Consider the following 21,350-nt stretch of genomic DNA (forward strand, 5'->3'; position numbering starts at 1 on the left):
AAGGAAGAGAGGAGAAGGTGGGACCTGACCGCAGTCCAATTAGACATTAGAGGCTGCCAATGGTTCAAACCGTTAGGAGTAGAGAAAGAGAGCGACAGACGGAACGCTGCGAGTAGCGAAAGACTTCAAAGCTCGCCGAAACCGCTTTTTGTACCAGGCATTAGCACGAGGGAAAGTGCGGATGAGGGAGAAGTGGTGGCCGGAGCAAACTCGGAAAATAGAAATTTCCTATCAGTGAGCCTAGGGGGGCATGTGTATCAGGCACTGCTCGATCCTGGGGCAACTCTATCGTTGATTGGTCCAGAAATCGCCGAGAGATTTCGGGAGCGGTTAATGAAGAGCACAACTAAGCTCGGCACAGCCACGGGGCACATTCACTCAGTGCTTGGAGAATTGGAGATGATACTCGATATAGGAGGTAAAGAACAAGCTATATCTTTCAAAGCCGCACCGTCGCTCGAACAACCAATGATCCTCGGAATGGATTTTTGTAAGAAGTTCGATTGCGACGTGCGACTGGGAAGAGATTTGTGGCGTACGGAAGAGGGCGAGTGGCGACCATTTGCTGATACAAACAACAAAGAGGAAGCTACCGTGTACGCGGAGTGTGCCGGCCTGTCGACTATCACGGAGGAGGAGCGTGCGAAGGTGAGAAAGCTAGTGGAAAATATCCTTAAAGACCAAGGCTCATCGATAGGACTCACGCATCTTACGGAGCACCATATCGAGCTGATGGATTTCACGCCGATTCGGTATAAGCCTCGGCGTGAATCTCCAGCAAAACAGCAAGCCGCGGTCGAGGAAGTTGAGAGATTGTTCCTTGAAGGAATCATAGAGAGATCGGCGAGCGATTATACGAGCGCACCTGTCATGATCCGCAAAGCCGACGGAACATGGAGGTTTTGCGTCGATTATCGAGATTTGAATCGAGTCACTATTAAGGATGAGCATCCAATCCCTAATATGGACTCGATTACAGATAGGCTACGCAGTGCTCGGTATCTATCAAAGATCGACCTGAAGCAATCCTATTACCAGATCACGTTGTCGCCAGAGAGCAGGAAGTATACGGCTTTTTCTGTGCCGGGCTTGGGCCTGTGGCAGTTTAAGCGTATGCCGTTCGGTCTGTGTAACGCGCCCAGGACCCAACAGAGATTAATAGATGCTTTGTTTGGGCCTGCGTGCGAGCCAGCAGTGTTCGCCTACCTCGACGACCTGGTGATCGCCACGGAGACTTTCGAAGAGCACCTAGAGTGGCTCGAGTTTGTCCTGAAGCGACTTACGGGCGCGGGGCTAGTCGTGAATGAGGAGAAGTGCGAATTTTGTTGTTCACAGATCAGGTGGCTGGGTTTCTTATTGGACAAGGAGGGACTGCGTCCTGATCCCAAAATGGTAGAGCCAGTGAAAAACTTTCCGGCACCGAAAAACGTCAAACAATTAAGACGATTTCTGGGTATGTTGGGCTGGTATTCGCGCTTTATCGAGCGCGAATCCGAGCTCAAAGTCCCGCTCGTCCGACTGCTGCGAAAAGATCAGAAATGGGAGTGGGGAGATGAGCAACAAGAGGCTTTTGAAGCTCTCCGACACGCGCTCACCGTGGCCTCTGTACTTGCTCGGCCTGATTTTACAAGGCCGTTCAAAGTGCAATGCGATGCCAGTGGCGCAGCTATCGGGGCCGTTCTGACTCAAGACGATGACGATGGCGAGCACCCGATAGTGTATATTAGTCGTGTACTAACTTCTGCCGAGAGAAATTACACGACGACGGAGAAAGAATGCTTGGCAGTGGTCTGGGCTATCAGAAAGCTGAGGCCGTACATTGAGGGATACGACTTCAGCGTGATAACAGACCACAAAAGTCTGCAGTGGCTGAGGAATTTGAAAGATCCCAGCGGTCGCCTAGCAAGATGGGCAATTGAGTTGCAACAGTGGCAATTTGACGTGATTTATTGAAAAGGTGAACTAAATCATTTTCCGGATGCGTTATCCCGAAGCGACGACAATAGCGAGGACGCTGTTGCCGCTTTTGAGGAGGTACAAGATCCGGAATATTTAAAATTGCGAGAACAAGTTGAAAAATTCCCGGAGAAGTACCAAGGATGGCGTATCGAAAATGGAGTGCTTTATCGTTGGCACAAGGATGCCTTGCTGGACCCAATAACACACCGCGAGGAAGCGTGGAGATTGGTAGTGCCGGAGGAACAGAAGGAGAGAGTAATAAGAGATGCACACTGTCCGCCTTCCTCGGGTCACTTGGGAATAGAGAAGATATATGACCGAGTGGCTCGAGAGTACTATTGGCGAGGAGCCTATCACAACGTGTACAAGTTCGTACAGTCGTGCGAGGAGTGCCAAAAATATAAAACGGCGCAAAGCGGAGCGAAAGGGCTCATGGGACGGCGAGTCGTCGAGCGGCCTTGGGCCATCGTCGCAGCTGATCTCATGGAATTTCCTCCGAGCAAAAATCGATTCAAATATCTAGTCGTGTTCCAAGACTTGTTTACACGCTGGATCGAATTGAAGCCGTTGAGGAAGGCGGATGCGAAGTCAGTAGCCAGAGCGTTTGAGGAGTTGATTTTATTCAGGTGGGAAACCCCTGAATATTTTTTAACCGATAACGGAAAGGAGTTCGACAACCAACACTTGAAGAAGGTGTTGGAAGTCTACGGTGTGAAATATATCACCACTCCGCCTTATCATCCTCAGGCAAATCCCGTCGAGCGTACGAATCGCACGCTTAAAACGATGATCGCGATGTAGGTAAAAAACGATCATCGCGACTGGGATTTGCATCTCCACGAGTTTCGCCATGCCATTAACACGGCGACGCAAGCTTCTACTCGAGTCTCTCCTGCGTTTCTCAACTACGGGCGACATCCTCGTCCGGTGTTGAGTTTGCGACGGGAGATCGAGGGAGGAAAACCCATGGAAAGAAGGGAGCCAGATGAGTGGGTGGACAGGATGAAGAGATTAGATATGCTGCGAGATTTGGTGGGGAAATACACGAGCGCTGCAACCGAAAAACAAGAACGCGTTTATAACAAGGGACGGAAAAACGCGCAATTTCAAGTAGGAGATGAGGTCATGCGAAAGACCCATGTCCTATCCGACGCAGCCAAGAGTGTTTCTAAAAAACTAGCTCCGCACTGGGAAGGCCCGTATGAGATTGTCGAGGTTAAATCCCCGATAGTCTATGTACTAGGCTACAGTGACGGAAAATCGCGACGGTTGACAAAGGCTTACGTGGATGAACTTAAGCGCTGGGTCCCGCCGCGAAAGGCTAAGCAAAAATACTAATTCATTTGTGTTTTTAGGATGAAGCGAGCAGAGGACGAGAGAGAGACGGTGCCGACCGGCCCGCCACCGACCAACATTGCACCGCCACGACCGACGTTCGCCCAGGTAGCAAGATCACCAGCAAGACTGCCAACGCCAGCAACGTCGTCGACGCCTCTGCAGGTTTCAGGGGCGGGGATAAGCAGCCTGAGAATCGGCGCGACCACACCAAGGCTGCGCCTGCGCCAATCCACAGCTGGACTGATGACGAGGCCAGCGAGCAGCCAGCAGCGAGATGGGAGCAACGAGGAGAGGCCAAGGACGGAGACGATCACAAGACTAAGCCAGGCGATCTCGACCGGGGCAATTCCCCGGCGTTTGGGCTTAATCCGAGAGGAGGTCGCGAGAGAGAAGGAGAGTAGGATTCGGATGGAGAGGCAGAAGCCATCCGCCGAGTCACGAGGGAAAGAGAGCTCGGAGGCAGAGGAAAGCAGACGGGCGCAGAGGGAGTTGGAGTTTTACGTCGCCAAATCTCCTGTTGTTCCCGCTGCCGCCCCTACTCCGAGGGGCCAGACCAGAGTAAACTCGGGCGGGGGTCCACCGACGAAGAAGAGCAGGAAGAATAAGAAGAAGAAGAGCAAAAATCCTCCTCAGCTCACGAAAGAAGATTATGTCTCGGCATATCTGTCCAGCTCGGACGACGATGAGCCGGGTTCGCCGATCAGAGGCTTCTTCGGCGGTGTCTATTCTGGAACGGCCGAGATAGATTGGGACAACTGGTCCGATCCGTCATCAGGAGGAAGAGAACCAGACACCGGAAAACAACGAAGACGAGAGGAGCAACAAGGAGAGGAAGAGAGAAGTCGGCGAGAAGAAATGGAGCAGAGAGGAAAAGAGGCCAGAGAACGAGAAGAAGAGCGGCGAGCCCGAGAGGAGGAACAACGACTACGCGAGGCCCGCCAGTGCTGCCGCAGCAGAGGAGAGAAAGAGAAAGAGCGAGAAGGAGAAGAAGGGGAGAGAGAAAGCTTTTCGACGAAAGTCGGAAGCGAGGAGACTACTCGGTCTCGTTGTCGAGTGACAATGAGAGCCAAGAGAGATCTTCGAGTTTGTGCTCGAGTGAGAGAGACAGTGTGTGTACTGTGATCGCGAGGTGCAAACGGACAGGTTACTTGCGGTTGTCCGAAAGGACGATAGCAGGAACCGCGGCCTGCGCAACCTCCAGCACAGTCAGTGACGTGGCCGAGGGAGATGTGTTGCGAGCAGGCTCGGGCTCAAGCATAGACGTCAGCGTAGACAGCGGCTATGCGAGCCAAGTGAGTGTCGATCGCAGCGAGAGAGACGCTCGTGTGAGAGAGTTGGAAGAATGCGGACTCACTCTTGAGGATGCGAGAGCTCGAGTCTTTGAGGAGGAGCTTTCTGTAGCTTGGCGAGAAGCTTACGAGGAAGCCCTCCTGGAAGCTCGAGCGAAGCTGCGGGACGAGTTAGCCACGCTAGAGCATGAGCGGCGGCTGCAACGAGTCCGTGAGGAGGCGAGGGAGGCGGCGCGAGAGCAGGTACGGGTCGAGGCGATAGAACAGACGCGTAAAATGGAGGAAGAGCGAATAGGGCGAAAGCCATGTTTGCGAGCCCCAGTCAAAACGACTGATTCAGTTCGCCCAGCTGGGTAGAGCTACTCTAGACCAGCTGAGAGGCAGACCGTCTGTGTTCACGAGTGATATTGGTGACGCGGACAAAGAGATGCTAGAGCCAGAGCGCGAAACGGTGCGACGCCGCATCTCTTGGGGCAACTCTGGAGGTCGGCCGAGTATGCAACGGAGCTGTGTGAGCTCGGGTGAGGAGTCGGAGGAGGAGAATGGACAAGGAGAGAAGAGTGCAGAAGAGGAGTCGGAGGAGGAGAGTGAGAGGAGAGAGAAAAGTGCGTCGAGAAAGAGACGGAGACAGAGAGGTTTGCTGAGCAGTGACAGCGAGCTCGAAGTTAACTCGAGCTGCGAGTCTAACTTGCGACGTTGTACGTCGCAGCCGAGCAAATCGCGTGTTGTTGTTTGCGCGGCAACCTCACTCGATGCGAGGAAGAAAAGGCGATCGGTTCCAGCGAGGCCCGCGTTTTCTCGGACGCGAGCTACGTCCCGGGAATTCGTGGAATTCGCTGGCCGACGTACCCAAGGGGGGAGCTCGCCGGTTCGAGCTGGCGCGAAACGAGCAGCCAATTAGCACTTCTCGCGCCTCGCGCAGCTAATCGGGCTACGTTATCAGCCGGGCCCGACGGACGACGGCGAGACGCCGAGCGCGCGCGGCAGAGCGGCTCGGCAGTTCCTTTCCGAGCCTTGTCGATAACACTTCGACGTGACGAGAGCGCGCGAGAGGGAATCACGAAAAGAGTGAGAGTGAGAGAGAGAGAGCAGCAGCGCCACGACCTGGACCATCGCCCCGAGGAAGAGATCCCTCCCCGGACACGACCGTCCAGCCGTTCAGCCAGAGGAAGGAAGCCGGAACGGGAGCCAGGCCTTCATTCCCCTGTCTGCAGAGAGAGAGAGAGAGAGAGAGAGAGAGAGAGAGAGAGAGAGAGAGAGAGAGAGAGAGAGAGAGAGAGAGAGAGAGAGGAAGAGCGAGAGAGAAAGCGTACGGGAAGCCAGCACCTCCTGAGCTAGCGAGGCTTCCACTGGGGGACGAGAGACTGGTGTTCGTCTCTCCTACACCAGGTAAGAATTCTTGGGTTGCTCGGGATACTCTCGGTGCGAGCCATTAGGCCGCCGAGAGAAGAGAGAGAGAGAGAGAGAGAGAGAGAGAGAGAGAGAGAGAGAAAGCCGCGGGTGTGTACGAGAAAGAGTGAGCGAGACGAGAGAGCGGTGTACGGTGCGGGCGTACACCTCGACGTCATCTACGCGGGGCATCGGGCCAGCGTGCACGAGAGCGGGAAAAGAAGAGAACAGCGCAACGTAGAAGGAACGCGGGAGAGTGTGTGTGTGCGAGAGAGAGAGAGAGAGAAGCATCGGGGCGTCCGAGAAATCCTCGCTGCTCGGTAGCAGCAGGTCGGGCTTGCTGCCAACGCAAGGCAAAGTCGGTGCGCGCGAGCTCCGAGAAGAGCGGGAGAGAGTAGAGAAGGGAGGGGGTAGCAGATAGCTACGCCGGCGTCGGTTCAGGCATCGCCAGGCCGGGACCGCTGGCGCGAGCTGTTAGTGAGCGCGCAGATACGTGTGTGCGTGCTTGAGAGTAGAGAGGGGGGACCGCGTTGGTTCGGCCGACAACGCTGCCGTGAGCGCGCGCTGTGCTCGCGAGTATACGTGCGGGAGAGAGAGAGCGCGTCGGCCGTGTCGCTACTAGAGCGGGTCGCGCCGAGCCGAAATTCGGGTGTGTGTGAGAGAGAGAGAGCAGACGGGTCAGACTGCGCGAAGTCAGAGGTGAGAGCTTCGAGGCGCGCGCGTGTATATGAGAGTAGAGGTGTGACGGCGAGCCCTGCGTGGCTATTGTGTGTGGGCGGCTACGGCCACCACGTTGTAAGGAAGGGCTGGGATAAATATACGTGCAATACAATTTAATAAATTGTGTGATTACTTCCTCCTTCTTTCCCCCACGTTCTCCCAAACGTCGGCGATTACATTAAATCCCGAGATTAACGAAAAATCTTGGCGCGTACGAGGCGTCAAGTGTTGCGCACCTGTGTTGGGAGGCACAGCGTCGCAAACTCAGCGAACCTAACGTCATCCGAACGCCGGAAAAGATCAGCCGACTGGCTCAGGGCTTTTGAGTTCCTGAAGCATTGGGAGCTCCAGTTCTCGGGCGAGAGTGATCACGAGGAGGCGGAGGAGTTCTTTGATCGACTGTGTGAGTGCAGAGTAGCGTTAGCGGTGCCAGACCGCGAGCTTCTAGCGGTGTTGCCGTGCATTTTCAAGTTGCAGGCAAGCCGCTGGTATCGGGCGAAGAGAAAGAGCCTGCGAACATGGGAGATATCCTGCCGGGCCTTTCGTCGCCGATACATGGTTCCGTATTGTCGGGAGGATTTGGAGGAAGATCTGCGCAAGCGAACGCAGCACAGAGAAGAGCCGAGGAAGCTAGCCGTCACCAGGTCCACGAGAGTCAGGGAGGCGCCGGCGGGAGCACCGACGGACGTCCACCAGGGAGAGAGCGAGTAAGAAAGTATTAGAGAGAGAGAGAGAGCGAGTAAGAAAGTATTAGAGAGAGAGAGAGAGAGAGAGAGAGAGAGAGAGAGAGAGAGAGAGAGAGAGAGAGAGCAGTGCGAGGAGACGCGTGTGCGTGAGATAGAGACAGCGCGAGAGAAAACCCTATAGCTGCGCGGCTGCAGCAGGTCGGGCTTGCCACAAGCGGGAGGCATAGCCCGCGCGAGAGAGAGAGAGAGAGAGAGAGAGATCACACTGGCCGCGCGGCGATCGGCGAGAGCCGAGTCGAGCGCGTACGTGTGCGAGCGAGGCCGCGAGCGCGTACCACGTGACACTACAGGCTACGGCTTGGGGGCTAACGTGCAGACGCGAGAGAGAGAGAGAGGGAGAGAGAGAGAGAGAGAGAGACAGCCGTCAGCGGACTGGACCTGGGCCTGTGGCCCGCCGTCTGCTGCACGAGCGTGGCTCGTGTTTAAGCGTCCCAGCGTAAGCCCTGCGTGGCTAAACTGTGCGCGGAAGGCACTACAGCCACCGTGTTGTAGGGAAGGGCTGGGCGAAATACATGTGCAATAAAACTTCATCATTGTGTGTGATCATTTTCCCCTCTCCCTAGCGTTCTCCCAAACGTGATGATCGCGGTCAAATCCTACGTTTAGAAAAATCCTAGTGCATGCGAGGCTCTAGGTGTTGCGCACCTGTGTTGGGAGGCACAGCGTCGCAAGTATTAAAATGATATACTAAAAAATATTGAGAATGATGTAAAGAATCAAGAATTTAAAAAAATACACTTGAAGTATACGTATAGTGCCATTATTACTCACTCGATTACACAAGTTTTATTTGATGATATCATTGGATCGGTAATCAGTGATCAATTTCCATGCTGTTGACACCCTCTAAGCGATGCTCACCAAGGTTGCTGCTGATGAAGTTACACGATGAGTATGCAGAGCAGTCAGACTTTTCTGGGACTCGATGGACTGGTCGTTGAGTGAAAAATATCTATTATGGCTAGGAAATATTTGATAATAAGATTGTAATCGTTATACTGATCCTGACTAAATGTCAGTCCACAATCAACAAATGGCTATAATAAGCAAATAGAATCAATTGTTGATTTTACCAATCTTAAAATAGAAGCATTTACTTTTAGGACGAAATCAAAAGCAAATTAGTGGTGTTTTGAAAAGATGAAAAGCAAGTTTTATTTGTTCTCAATTGTTTGAATAAAGAGCAGCATGTGCCACAAGGATAATCATGCACTTTGTAAAAATATAACTAAAACAAAAGACGCGAGCGCGGGGTTTGAAGAAATCCAGATCCTAACCTTAACACTAAGCACTTGTTATCGATGAATAAAAAATATAGATTCGCTCATTTTAATAATGTTTTTTGTACCATTCTCTTTTTATACTTGCTCATATACTTAGTACTTACTTTCGTAAATGGAAGATGTGTATAGTTTGAACTCCCGACTGTTTCAGATGCCTGCTATATCAATACAGAATGTACACCGCGATTGTCGATAAAACAGATTTGACATTAAATTTAAGGGTGTTTTACACTACACCTGATTTTAAGTTTTTGGCAAAAAATCCTCAAAATTTCAGGTATAAAAATTTTAATATTAAACTTGTCAATTGCATTTAAATGAAAAATAAACTTTTCTGTAACTTGATAAATAAAGATATTCATTGTTTTTCATCGCCTAGTCAATGTGTCAATTATGATGATGATTCAGTAATGTATATCTATTATTGCAAAATGAAAAATCTGATAATAGCAGAGTTATGAGTATTGAACAATCTCCTTTGAAAGAGGTAAAAAGAATGAAGGTCAGTATACCCGTTAGTTCATGATCAGAATCCGAAAGAAGAATGCAACTGACAAAAAAGACAATCATGCAAGAAAGATTGTTGGAATTATCATGTAATTCTATGAGAGATGAAAAACTTAAAAAGTCATCGGTAAAAGAGCCAGGAGTCAACAAATGTTTTAAAAATTATCCAAGACAACAACATAATAAAAACTCTATTCAACTCTACAACACTGTCTACTGCACAAAAATAAACTAAAACTAAAAATGTACAAACGTACAAAAACTTCTTATGATTTTGTAAGTATATACATGAAATACTTACACATAGCCATTATTTTCAGGTGGCAAGTACACTGGCACATACTGCTTTACGTCAAGAAAAAAAGGCATTAAACTTTCACAATAAGACTCAGATGGCCAATCTGGTTTTTCAAAAGGTTCTGATGATTCCTTTATTTCTAAATTATGGTATTTTGGTCTACCAGTTGGTTCCATAAAAACAGTGGAAAATTTTGTATAATCTGGAGTTTTACTAAAATGATCTAAATTTTCTGCAAACTAAACAAAAATAAAATTTTTCTAAAAATTATTTCTTTTAAAAATTATTACTTGTCTACTAACCCCTTGTGATTTCTTTAGCCTGGTTTTCAACGGTTTTCAAAACTTGCAAACTAACACCGAAATCAATTTGGAATTTCTGCGCCAACATCTGTCTCTCAGACATAATATCACAGGAAAGTATTGACTCATTACCACTTCTTTGCATACAGGATTGTCCATGACTTGTTAAAATGGAGTTTAAACTTTCATCTTGAATGCCATCTCTTCGGGCACATTCTAGAGCGTTGTGAGCATCACCTTTGATCCACCAGAATATACTAGTTAAATTTAAATGCAACCATGAAGTATTATTGCGCATCAAGCCATAGGCCACTGTGTGACCAAGCTCGTTAAGATTCATATTGGGTGGGATAAATTTCATCAAGCCTTTTTGCTGCTGCCGAGTTAACTTTTTCCTATCACGCATAGCCTGTAGATGAAATAAAATGCATTAAACAATGAATAAAATAAAATGTGGGAATTTAAAATTTAACACATTATTATTAAAAATATCTCACGTTATTCCTTCTCTAATTCCTCCATCTAATACAATACTATGATGAAAGTCTAGTTCGACATCATATTGCTCCCTAAGTAAACAGTCAATATCAGACATATGCAAACGATTTTCCACTGAACTATGAAAGATTGGGTTGATCGTTTATCCACTGCCGGAATCTTGCCTTGACTGATTGGTCGCTTTCTTACATATCCTTCTGAGTTGAGTACATACTGTTTCAACGTCCTCTTGGCTCTCTTCCCTCATATTGATAATCCAGTCGATAGGAATAAACTGGGGAACCTATAAAATACAATTTACTTTATCATTGTAGTTCTGACACAGTTTTACCTGGTCATTTTCTAATAAGATAAACAGTGTCTAGGTACCCCCAACCGTGTACCTTTATACACTACACAAAGTACATGGTACATAAATTTTCTGACAAACAGAGTATTTACCGTATATTGTGCACCGAAGCCACCATAAAATTGTTTACAGCGTACCATGTACATTGTACTGTACACATGTACACGATTGGGAGTATACTAAGACAGTGCCATGAGGAAATGATATAGAGAATATAAATGGTATCCCATCTTCACAGAACATCAAAGCTTGATTATGTAATCTTCTAGCTATTCTTAGAGAGTTAGAGGCAGGGAAATTTCCATCACTTTTGTAAAAATAAAAGTATGACAGTTCATAAATGAAAATACATTTTTCATAAAAAATAAGAGAGGTTAAGATTATCATACGCGTCTATTTCGGATAAATTATATTGTATACGAAAATAATACGACTCGATAAGATTTAGAAAATAATGAATACATAATTACCTTCGCGCACTAGAAGTCTCAGCATCAGCAGCAGCATCAGCATCCGCAGCTACAGACGCGATATCTTCGTATAACGTCTGCAGCTATACACTAACCCAGATAACAGCACGTGCTGTCTCCACCGAGACTTGTTGTGCCGCACGGCGTGCTGTCCGTGTGCCGTCTCTGTGCTATCAAGCGGGGACATCTGGCGGGCGTTTTTTTGCAGAGCATGCTCTTGACGTGCCGCACGTCGTGCTGTCACTGTGCCGTCCAGTTGCTGTCTCGACCTAGGGCGTCTGTACGCGACGGCACAGAGACTGCACAGCGACAGCACGCGTGCCGCGTGCTCAGAATGTTGCATTATTAATAATTATGGACTTTAATTAGTAAAGAGCATACATTTATTACTTTTTTTATTCTCTCCAAACCGAATTACATTTAAACATTATTTTATTACATAATTCTAATTATTAGCGATGATTATTAGGTGCAATTGTGCATCAAATTGTAAGAAGAGTTGTGGCTCAGAGGCTAGAGCTTCGGACTTCTGATCCAAAGATCGTGAGTTCCAGCCCTACACCCGGCAGATTTTTTTTTCTTACATAAAATTTTTTTTATACTATATAACAAAATTTATTAATTATTTATGATGTAGATGCTTAGTTATGCGTTCTAACTAATTTTTATTTAGCGTTATTTTTATATGCGATAAAATCGCTCCCCGCCGGTAGCGTTTTCTGCTGGCACAGAGACGGCACAGAGACGGCACGTCGTGCTGTCTCGCCGTGCCGTCACGTGCCGTCTCTGTGCTGCGGCAGCTGGACGTCGCGTGCTGTCGTGGATGCCGCTATCTCGTGCCGTCACGGGGACGTCTCTGTGCCGACACGTTGTTATCTGGGAAGATATACTCCGCTGCAGCCGAATGCCGAATTCCTTGCACGCGCATGCGCACCAATGATTTTTTGGCCTGGCCCCGACGCCTCAAACTACTATATTAAATTTTTTTTTTTTGCAATAAATAATTATCATAGGCATAACCCGTTTACGGGTGCTGATTACGCATGCAAAAATCTATTGATTAGCATTTTTATAGTGTTATAACTATTATTATTATGGTAAATATAGAAATATAAGAAACCCCAGCCCCCGGAAGAATTTTTGATTTTTCTTCAAAACCAAAATTCGCGCAACCGTCTCACTTGTAAATTCTTAATGCACTTTATACGCTATCGATTAGATATGGTCATATTGTTGATAATTAATTTCGGGTGCCAACTTCTAGGTGCTCCAGGGAAGTTACCCTGTTGTCCTTGAGGAGATCCTTTTTTAGAATCAGGGAGTGAATTTAAAAGTGGTTCTTTGTATAGGGTAGGTTTATAGATGAGTTTTTGAGAACCGAACACAGTCAGGGAAGGAGCCCGGAGGCACATATCTGCAATAACAACGTGTCGGCACAGAGACGTCCCCGTGACGGCACGAGATGGCAGCATCCACGACAGCACGTGACGTCCAGCTGCCGCAGCACAGAGACGGCACGTGACGGCACGGCGAGACAGCACGACGTGCCGTCTCTGTGCCGTCTCTGTGCCAGCAGAAAACGCTACCGGCGGGGAGCGATTTTATCGTATATAAATATAACGATAAATAAAAATTAGTTAGAACGCATAACTAAGCATCTACATCATAAATAATTAATAAATTTTGTTATATAGTATAAAAAAAATTTTATGTAAGAAAAAAAAATCTGCCGGGTGTAGGGCTGGAACTCACGATCTTTGGATCAGAAGTCCGAAGCTCTAGCCTCTGAGCCACAACTCTTCTTACAATTTGATGCACAATTGCACCTAATAATCATCGCTAATAATTAGAATTATGTAATAAAATAATGTTTAAATGTAATTCGGTTTGGAGAGAATAAAAAAAGTAATAAATGTATGCTCTTTACTAATTAAAGTCCATAATTATTAATAATGCAACATTCTGAGCACGCGGCACGCGTGCTGTCGCTGTGCAGTCTCTGTGCCGTCGCGTACAGACGCCCTAGGTCGAGACAGCAACTGGACGGCACAGTGACAGCACGACGTGCGGCACGTCAAGAGCATGCTCTGCAAAAAAACGCCCGCCAGATGTCCCCGCTTGATAGCACAGAGACGGCACACGGACAGCACGCCGTGCGGCACAACAAGTCTCGGTGGAGACAGCACGTGCTGTTATCTGGGATGCTCTCCCCAATAACATCACGTGCTGGGCATTTTTGGGGCATGCGTGCTCGTCACGCGTGCTGTCGATGTGCAGGCAATGTGCCGACATGCGTGGACAAAAATCTTTAAAATTTTTTTCCCGCCACGCTGGACGGCACGTTGGCGGCATAGTGCGAGCACGCGTGCTCAGCACGAGTGCTGTCAATATGACGACACGAAATGTTGGCACATTGGCGACACAAAATGCCGATCCATGGCCGATTTTTCGAACGTTTGCATGCCGGCAATGTGCCAGCATTATGACAGCACCGCGCGCTGCATGCGTTGAGCAATTCGTGAGCATGCGTGCCTCGACACGCGTGCTCGCACAGTGCTGTCATTTTGATGGATTACCGTGCTCCGCGCGAAAATTTGAACCAACACGCGAGACAGCACGTTGGCGGCACGCGCGTGCTGCATGATTTCGGCACTCGTGCCCGCTTTTCGATGGCATTCCAGGAGCACGCGTGCAGACACTTGAAGAAGCTAGGTGCTGGCATGCGTGCTGCATGCGTGCGGCACAGGTGCATCATATACGGGGCATTTGGACGACACGCGTGCGCATCTTTTAAAATTCGGCTAAGTCCCGAGACCGATAATTGTCTATGGAAAAAACAGCTTCAGGGCGCTGTGTACTATCAAAATGATTTAATTACGAGTTGTACCCTATGATAGATGATTGCTCAAACGTACATCAGTTTGAAAATTACTATTTTCACAATTAAAATTTGATTAATGTAACACATCCTCTTGACGTGCCGCACGTCGTGCTGTCACTGTGCCGTCCAGTTGCTGTCTCGACATGCGTCCTAGGGCCCAGATAACAGCGTGCTCTGAAAATGCTGAAAACGTGCCGGCACGAAATGGGCACGCATGACGGTCCACTTGCATCCGCACATGAAAGTCATATGACGAGCATATGACCGAGCATTTTGCTTGCTTCCGTGGTGGATCTGTCCAGCACGGGTGCCGATAAAATGCGAGCATAATGCCGTTCGTATGCAGGCATTTTGCGCGCATGTTCCCGATTTCGTGGACGCGTATTTTTCGCACGGCACGGCATGCTCCTCGTATGCAGGCATATGGCCGGCGGGGAGCGATTTTATCGCATATAAAAATAACGCTAAATAAAAATTAGTTAGAACGCATAACTAAGCATCTACATCATAAATAATTAATAAATTTTGTTATATAGTATAAAAAAAATTTTATGTAAGAAAAAAAAATCTGCCGGGTGTAGGGCTGGAACTCACGATCTTTGGATCAGAAGTCCGAAGCTCTAGCCTCTGAGCCACAACTCTTCTTACAATTTGATGCACAATTGCACCTAATAATTATCGCTAATAATTAGAATTATGTAATAAAATAATGTTTAAATGTAATTCGGTTTGGAGAGAATAAAAAAAGTAATAAATGTATGCTCTTTACTAATTAAAGTCCATAATTATTAATAATGCAACATTCTGAGCACGCGGCACGCGTGCTGTCGCTGTGCAGTCTCTGTGCCGTCGCGTACAGACGCCCTAGGACGCATGTCGAGACAGCAACTGGACGGCACAGTGACAGCACGACGTGCGGCACGTCAAGAGGATGTGTTACATTAATCAAATTTTAATTGTGAAAATAGTAATTTTCAAACTGATGTACGTTTGAGCAATCATCTATCATAGGGTACAACTCGTAATTAAATCATTTTGATAGTACACAGCGCCCTGAAGCTGTTTTTTCCATAGACAATTATCGGTCTCGGGACTTAGCCGAATTTTAAAAGATGCGCACGCGTGTCGTCCAAATGCCCCGTATATGATGCACCTGTGCCGCACGCATGCAGCACGCATGCCAGCACCTAGCTTCTTCAAGTGTCTGCACGCGTGCTCCTGGAATGCCATCGAAAAGCGGGCACGAGTGCCGAAATCATGCAGCACGCGCGTGCCGCCAACGTGCTGTCTCGCGTGTTGGTTCAAATTTTCGCGCGGAGCACGGTAATCCATCAAAATGACAGCACTGTGCGAGCACGCGTGTCGAGGCACGCATGCTCACGAATTGCTCAACGCATGCAGCGCGCGGTGCTGTCATAATGCTGGCACATTGCCGGCATGCAAACGTTCGAAAAATCGGCCATGGATCGGCATTTTGTGTCGCCAATGTGCCAACATTTCGTGTCGTCATATTGACAGCACTCGTGCTGAGCACGCGTGCTCGCACTATGCCGCCAACGTGCCGTCCAGCGTGGCGGGAAAAAAATTTTAAAGATTTTTGTCCACGCATGTCGGCACATTGCCTGCACATCGACAGCACGCGTGACGAGCACGCATGCCCCAAAAATGCCCAGCACGTGATGTTATTGGGGAGAGCATCCCAGATAACAGCACGTGCTGTCTCCACCGAGACTTGTTGTGCCGCACGGCGTGCTGTCCGTGTGCCGTCTCTGTGCTATCAAGCGGGGACATCTGGCGGGCGTTTTTTTGCAGAGCATGCTCTTGACGTGCCGCACGTCGTGCTGTCACTGTGCCGTCCAGTTGCTGTCTCGACCTAGGGCGTCTGTACGCGACGGCACAGAGACTGCACAGCGACAGCACGCGTGCCGCGTGCTCAGAATGTTGCATTATTAATAATTATGGACTTTAATTAGTAAAGAGCATACATTTATTACTTTTTTTATTCTCTCCAAACCGAATTACATTTAAACATTATTTTATTACATAATTCTAATTATTAGCGATGATTATTAGGTGCAATTGTGCATCAAATTGTAAGAAGAGTTGTGGCTCAGAGGCTAGAGCTTCGGACTTCTGATCCAAAGATCGTGAGTTCCAGCCCTACACCCGGCAGATTTTTTTTTCTTACATAAAATTTTTTTTATACTATATAACAAAATTTATTAATTATTTATGATGTAGATGCTTAGTTATGCGTTCTAACTAATTTTTATTTAGCGTTATTTTTATATGCGATAAAATCGCTCCCCGCCGGTAGCGTTTTCTGCTGGCACAGAGACGGCACAGAGACGGCACGTCGTGCTGTCTCGCCGTGCCGTCACGTGCCGTCTCTGTGCTGCGGCAGCTGGACGTCGCGTGCTGTCGTGGATGCCGCTATCTCGTGCCGTCACGGGGACGTCTCTGTGCCGACACGTTGTTATCTGGGAAGATATACTCCGCTGCAGCCGAATGCCGAATTCCTTGCACGCGCATGCGCACCAATGATTTTTTGGCCTGGCCCCGACGCCTCAAACTACTATATTAAATTTTTTTTTTTTGCAATAAATAATTATCATAGGCATAACCCGTTTACGGGTGCTGATTACGCATGCAAAAATCTATTGATTAGCATTTTTATAGTGTTATAACTATTATTATTATGGTAAATATAGAAATATAAGAAACCCCAGCCCCCGGAAGAATTTTTGATTTTTCTTCAAAACCAAAATTCGCGCAACCGTCTCACTTGTAAATTCTTAATGCACTTTATACGCTATCGATTAGATATGGTCATATTGTTGATAATTAATTTCGGGTGCCAACTTCTAGGTGCTCCAGGGAAGTTACCCTGTTGTCCTTGAGGAGATCCTTTTTTAGAATCAGGGAGTGAATTTAAAAGTGGTTCTTTGTATAGGGTAGGTTTATAGATGAGTTTTTGAGAACCGAACACAGTCAGGGAAGGAGCCCGGAGGCACATATCTGCAATAACAACGTGTCGGCACAGAGACGTCCCCGTGACGGCACGAGATGGCAGCATCCACGACAGCACGTGACGTCCAGCTGCCGCAGCACAGAGACGGCACGTGACGGCACGGCGAGACAGCACGACGTGCCGTCTCTGTGCCGTCTCTGTGCCAGCAGAAAACGCTACCGGCGGGGAGCGATTTTATCGTATATAAATATAACGATAAATAAAAATTAGTTAGAACGCATAACTAAGCATCTACATCATAAATAATTAATAAATTTTGTTATATAGTATAAAAAAAATTTTATGTAAGAAAAAAAAATCTGCCGGGTGTAGGGCTGGAACTCACGATCTTTGGATCAGAAGTCCGAAGCTCTAGCCTCTGAGCCACAACTCTTCTTACAATTTGATGCACAATTGCACCTAATAATCATCGCTAATAATTAGAATTATGTAATAAAATAATGTTTAAATGTAATTCGGTTTGGAGAGAATAAAAAAAGTAATAAATGTATGCTCTTTACTAATTAAAGTCCATAATTATTAATAATGCAACATTCTGAGCACGCGGCACGCGTGCTGTCGCTGTGCAGTCTCTGTGCCGTCGCGTACAGACGCCCTAGGTCGAGACAGCAACTGGACGGCACAGTGACAGCACGACGTGCGGCACGTCAAGAGCATGCTCTGCAAAAAAACGCCCGCCAGATGTCCCCGCTTGATAGCACAGAGACGGCACACGGACAGCACGCCGTGCGGCACAACAAGTCTCGGTGGAGACAGCACGTGCTGTTATCTGGGATGCTCTCCCCAATAACATCACGTGCTGGGCATTTTTGGGGCATGCGTGCTCGTCACGCGTGCTGTCGATGTGCAGGCAATGTGCCGACATGCGTGGACAAAAATCTTTAAAATTTTTTTCCCGCCACGCTGGACGGCACGTTGGCGGCATAGTGCGAGCACGCGTGCTCAGCACGAGTGCTGTCAATATGACGACACGAAATGTTGGCACATTGGCGACACAAAATGCCGATCCATGGCCGATTTTTCGAACGTTTGCATGCCGGCAATGTGCCAGCATTATGACAGCACCGCGCGCTGCATGCGTTGAGCAATTCGTGAGCATGCGTGCCTCGACACGCGTGCTCGCACAGTGCTGTCATTTTGATGGATTACCGTGCTCCGCGCGAAAATTTGAACCAACACGCGAGACAGCACGTTGGCGGCACGCGCGTGCTGCATGATTTCGGCACTCGTGCCCGCTTTTCGATGGCATTCCAGGAGCACGCGTGCAGACACTTGAAGAAGCTAGGTGCTGGCATGCGTGCTGCATGCGTGCGGCACAGGTGCATCATATACGGGGCATTTGGACGACACGCGTGCGCATCTTTTAAAATTCGGCTAAGTCCCGAGACCGATAATTGTCTATGGAAAAAACAGCTTCAGGGCGCTGTGTACTATCAAAATGATTTAATTACGAGTTGTACCCTATGATAGATGATTGCTCAAACGTACATCAGTTTGAAAATTACTATTTTCACAATTAAAATTTGATTAATGTAACACATCCTCTTGACGTGCCGCACGTCGTGCTGTCACTGTGCCGTCCAGTTGCTGTCTCGACATGCGTCCTAGGGCCCAGATAACAGCGTGCTCTGAAAATGCTGAAAACGTGCCGGCACGAAATGGGCACGCATGACGGTCCACTTGCATCCGCACATGAAAGTCATATGACGAGCATATGACCGAGCATTTTGCTTGCTTCCGTGGTGGATCTGTCCAGCACGGGTGCCGATAAAATGCGAGCATAATGCCGTTCGTATGCAGGCATTTTGCGCGCATGTTCCCGATTTCGTGGACGCGTATTTTTCGCACGGCACGGCATGCTCCTCGTATGCAGGCATATGGCCGGCGGGGAGCGATTTTATCGCATATAAAAATAACGCTAAATAAAAATTAGTTAGAACGCATAACTAAGCATCTACATCATAAATAATTAATAAATTTTGTTATATAGTATAAAAAAAATTTTATGTAAGAAAAAAAAATCTGCCGGGTGTAGGGCTGGAACTCACGATCTTTGGATCAGAAGTCCGAAGCTCTAGCCTCTGAGCCACAACTCTTCTTACAATTTGATGCACAATTGCACCTAATAATTATCGCTAATAATTAGAATTATGTAATAAAATAATGTTTAAATGTAATTCGGTTTGGAGAGAATAAAAAAAGTAATAAATGTATGCTCTTTACTAATTAAAGTCCATAATTATTAATAATGCAACATTCTGAGCACGCGGCACGCGTGCTGTCGCTGTGCAGTCTCTGTGCCGTCGCGTACAGACGCCCTAGGACGCATGTCGAGACAGCAACTGGACGGCACAGTGACAGCACGACGTGCGGCACGTCAAGAGGATGTGTTACATTAATCAAATTTTAATTGTGAAAATAGTAATTTTCAAACTGATGTACGTTTGAGCAATCATCTATCATAGGGTACAACTCGTAATTAAATCATTTTGATAGTACACAGCGCCCTGAAGCTGTTTTTTCCATAGACAATTATCGGTCTCGGGACTTAGCCGAATTTTAAAAGATGCGCACGCGTGTCGTCCAAATGCCCCGTATATGATGCACCTGTGCCGCACGCATGCAGCACGCATGCCAGCACCTAGCTTCTTCAAGTGTCTGCACGCGTGCTCCTGGAATGCCATCGAAAAGCGGGCACGAGTGCCGAAATCATGCAGCACGCGCGTGCCGCCAACGTGCTGTCTCGCGTGTTGGTTCAAATTTTCGCGCGGAGCACGGTAATCCATCAAAATGACAGCACTGTGCGAGCACGCGTGTCGAGGCACGCATGCTCACGAATTGCTCAACGCATGCAGCGCGCGGTGCTGTCATAATGCTGGCACATTGCCGGCATGCAAACGTTCGAAAAATCGGCCATGGATCGGCATTTTGTGTCGCCAATGTGCCAACATTTCGTGTCGTCATATTGACAGCACTCGTGCTGAGCACGCGTGCTCGCACTATGCCGCCAACGTGCCGTCCAGCGTGGCGGGAAAAAAATTTTAAAGATTTTTGTCCACGCATGTCGGCACATTGCCTGCACATCGACAGCACGCGTGACGAGCACGCATGCCCCAAAAATGCCCAGCACGTGATGTTATTGGGGATGTCCCGAGACCGATAATTGTCTATGGAAAAAACAGCTTCAGGGCGCTGTGTACTATCAAAATGATTTAATTACGAGTTGTACCCTATGATAGATGATTGCTCAAACGTACATCAGTTTGAAAATTACTATTTTCACAATTAAAATTTGATTAATGTAACACATCCTCTTGACGTGCCGCACGTCGTGCTGTCACTGTGCCGTCCAGTTGCTGTCTCGACATGCGTCCTAGGGCGTCTGTACGCGACGGCACAGAGACTGCACAGCGACAGCACGCGTGCCGCGTGCTCAGAATGTTGCATTATTAATAATTATGGACTTTAATTAGTAAAGAGCATACATTTATTACTTTTTTTATTCTCTCCAAACCGAATTACATTTAAACATTATTTTATTACATAATTCTAATTATTAGCGATAATTATTAGGTGCAATTGTGCATCAAATTGTAAGAAGAGTTGTGGCTCAGAGGCTAGAGCTTCGGACTTCTGATCCAAAGATCGTGAGTTCCAGCCCTACACCCGGCAGATTTTTTTTTCTTACATAAAATTTTTTTTATACTATATAACAAAATTTATTAATTATTTATGATGTAGATGCTTAGTTATGCGTTCTAACTAATTTTTATTTAGCGTTATTTTTATATGCGATAAAATCGCTCCCCGCCGGCCATATGCCTGCATACGAGGAGCATGCCGTGCCGTGCGAAAAATACGCGTCCACGAAATCGGGAACATGCGCGCAAAATGCCTGCATACGAACGGCATTATGCTCGCATTTTATCGGCACCCGTGCTGGACAGATCCACCACGGAAGCAAGCAAAATGCTCGGTCATATGCTCGTCATATGACTTTCATGTGCGGATGCAAGTGGACCGTCATGCGTGCCCATTTCGTGCCGGCACGTTTTCAGCATTTTCAGAGCACGCTGTTATCTGGGTAGCACAGAGACGGCACACGGACAGCACGCCGTGCGGCACAACAAGTCTCGGTGGAGACAGCACGTGCTGTTATCTGGGGGGCATGGTAGCAGAGAAGCTAACTCGGACCGGGATCCGGAGCATGCGCAGTATCCTGCTCCGCTGCCACGCTCTCATTGGCGCTCCGCACTCGCGCGCAGTTTGAAAAAGATGGGGGGCGGGGCT

At 47.8% G+C, this 21,350-nt stretch overlaps 3 long non-coding RNA genes across 3 annotated transcripts; 2 read left to right on the plus strand and 1 right to left on the minus strand.

The window, feature by feature from the left end:
• Positions 1 to 8,283: 8,283 nt before the first annotated feature.
• LOC116416542 lies at positions 8,284 to 11,971 on the minus strand. Its single transcript, XR_004226924.1, has 5 exons — positions 11,149 to 11,971; positions 10,329 to 10,612; positions 9,832 to 10,240; positions 9,533 to 9,768; positions 8,284 to 8,402 (listed from the first exon to the last, which is right to left on the minus strand). It is a non-coding gene; the product is annotated as an uncharacterized LOC116416542 (long non-coding RNA).
• Positions 8,401 to 9,799, plus strand: LOC116416543. The gene is made up of 3 exons (XR_004226925.1): positions 8,401 to 9,001; positions 9,104 to 9,476; positions 9,552 to 9,799. It is a non-coding gene; the product is annotated as an uncharacterized LOC116416543 (long non-coding RNA).
• Positions 11,972 to 17,264: 5,293 nt separating the features above from the next.
• On the plus strand, positions 17,265 to 20,578 carry LOC116416545. Its single transcript, XR_004226926.1, has 2 exons — positions 17,265 to 17,659; positions 19,383 to 20,578. It is a non-coding gene; the product is annotated as an uncharacterized LOC116416545 (long non-coding RNA).
• Positions 20,579 to 21,350: the final 772 nt, after the last annotated feature.

This window comes from Nasonia vitripennis, assembly GCF_009193385.2.
Source record: "Nasonia vitripennis strain AsymCx chromosome 2 unlocalized genomic scaffold, Nvit_psr_1.1 chr2_random0010, whole genome shotgun sequence".
NCBI classification, from domain to species: Eukaryota; Metazoa; Arthropoda; class Insecta; order Hymenoptera; family Pteromalidae; genus Nasonia; species Nasonia vitripennis.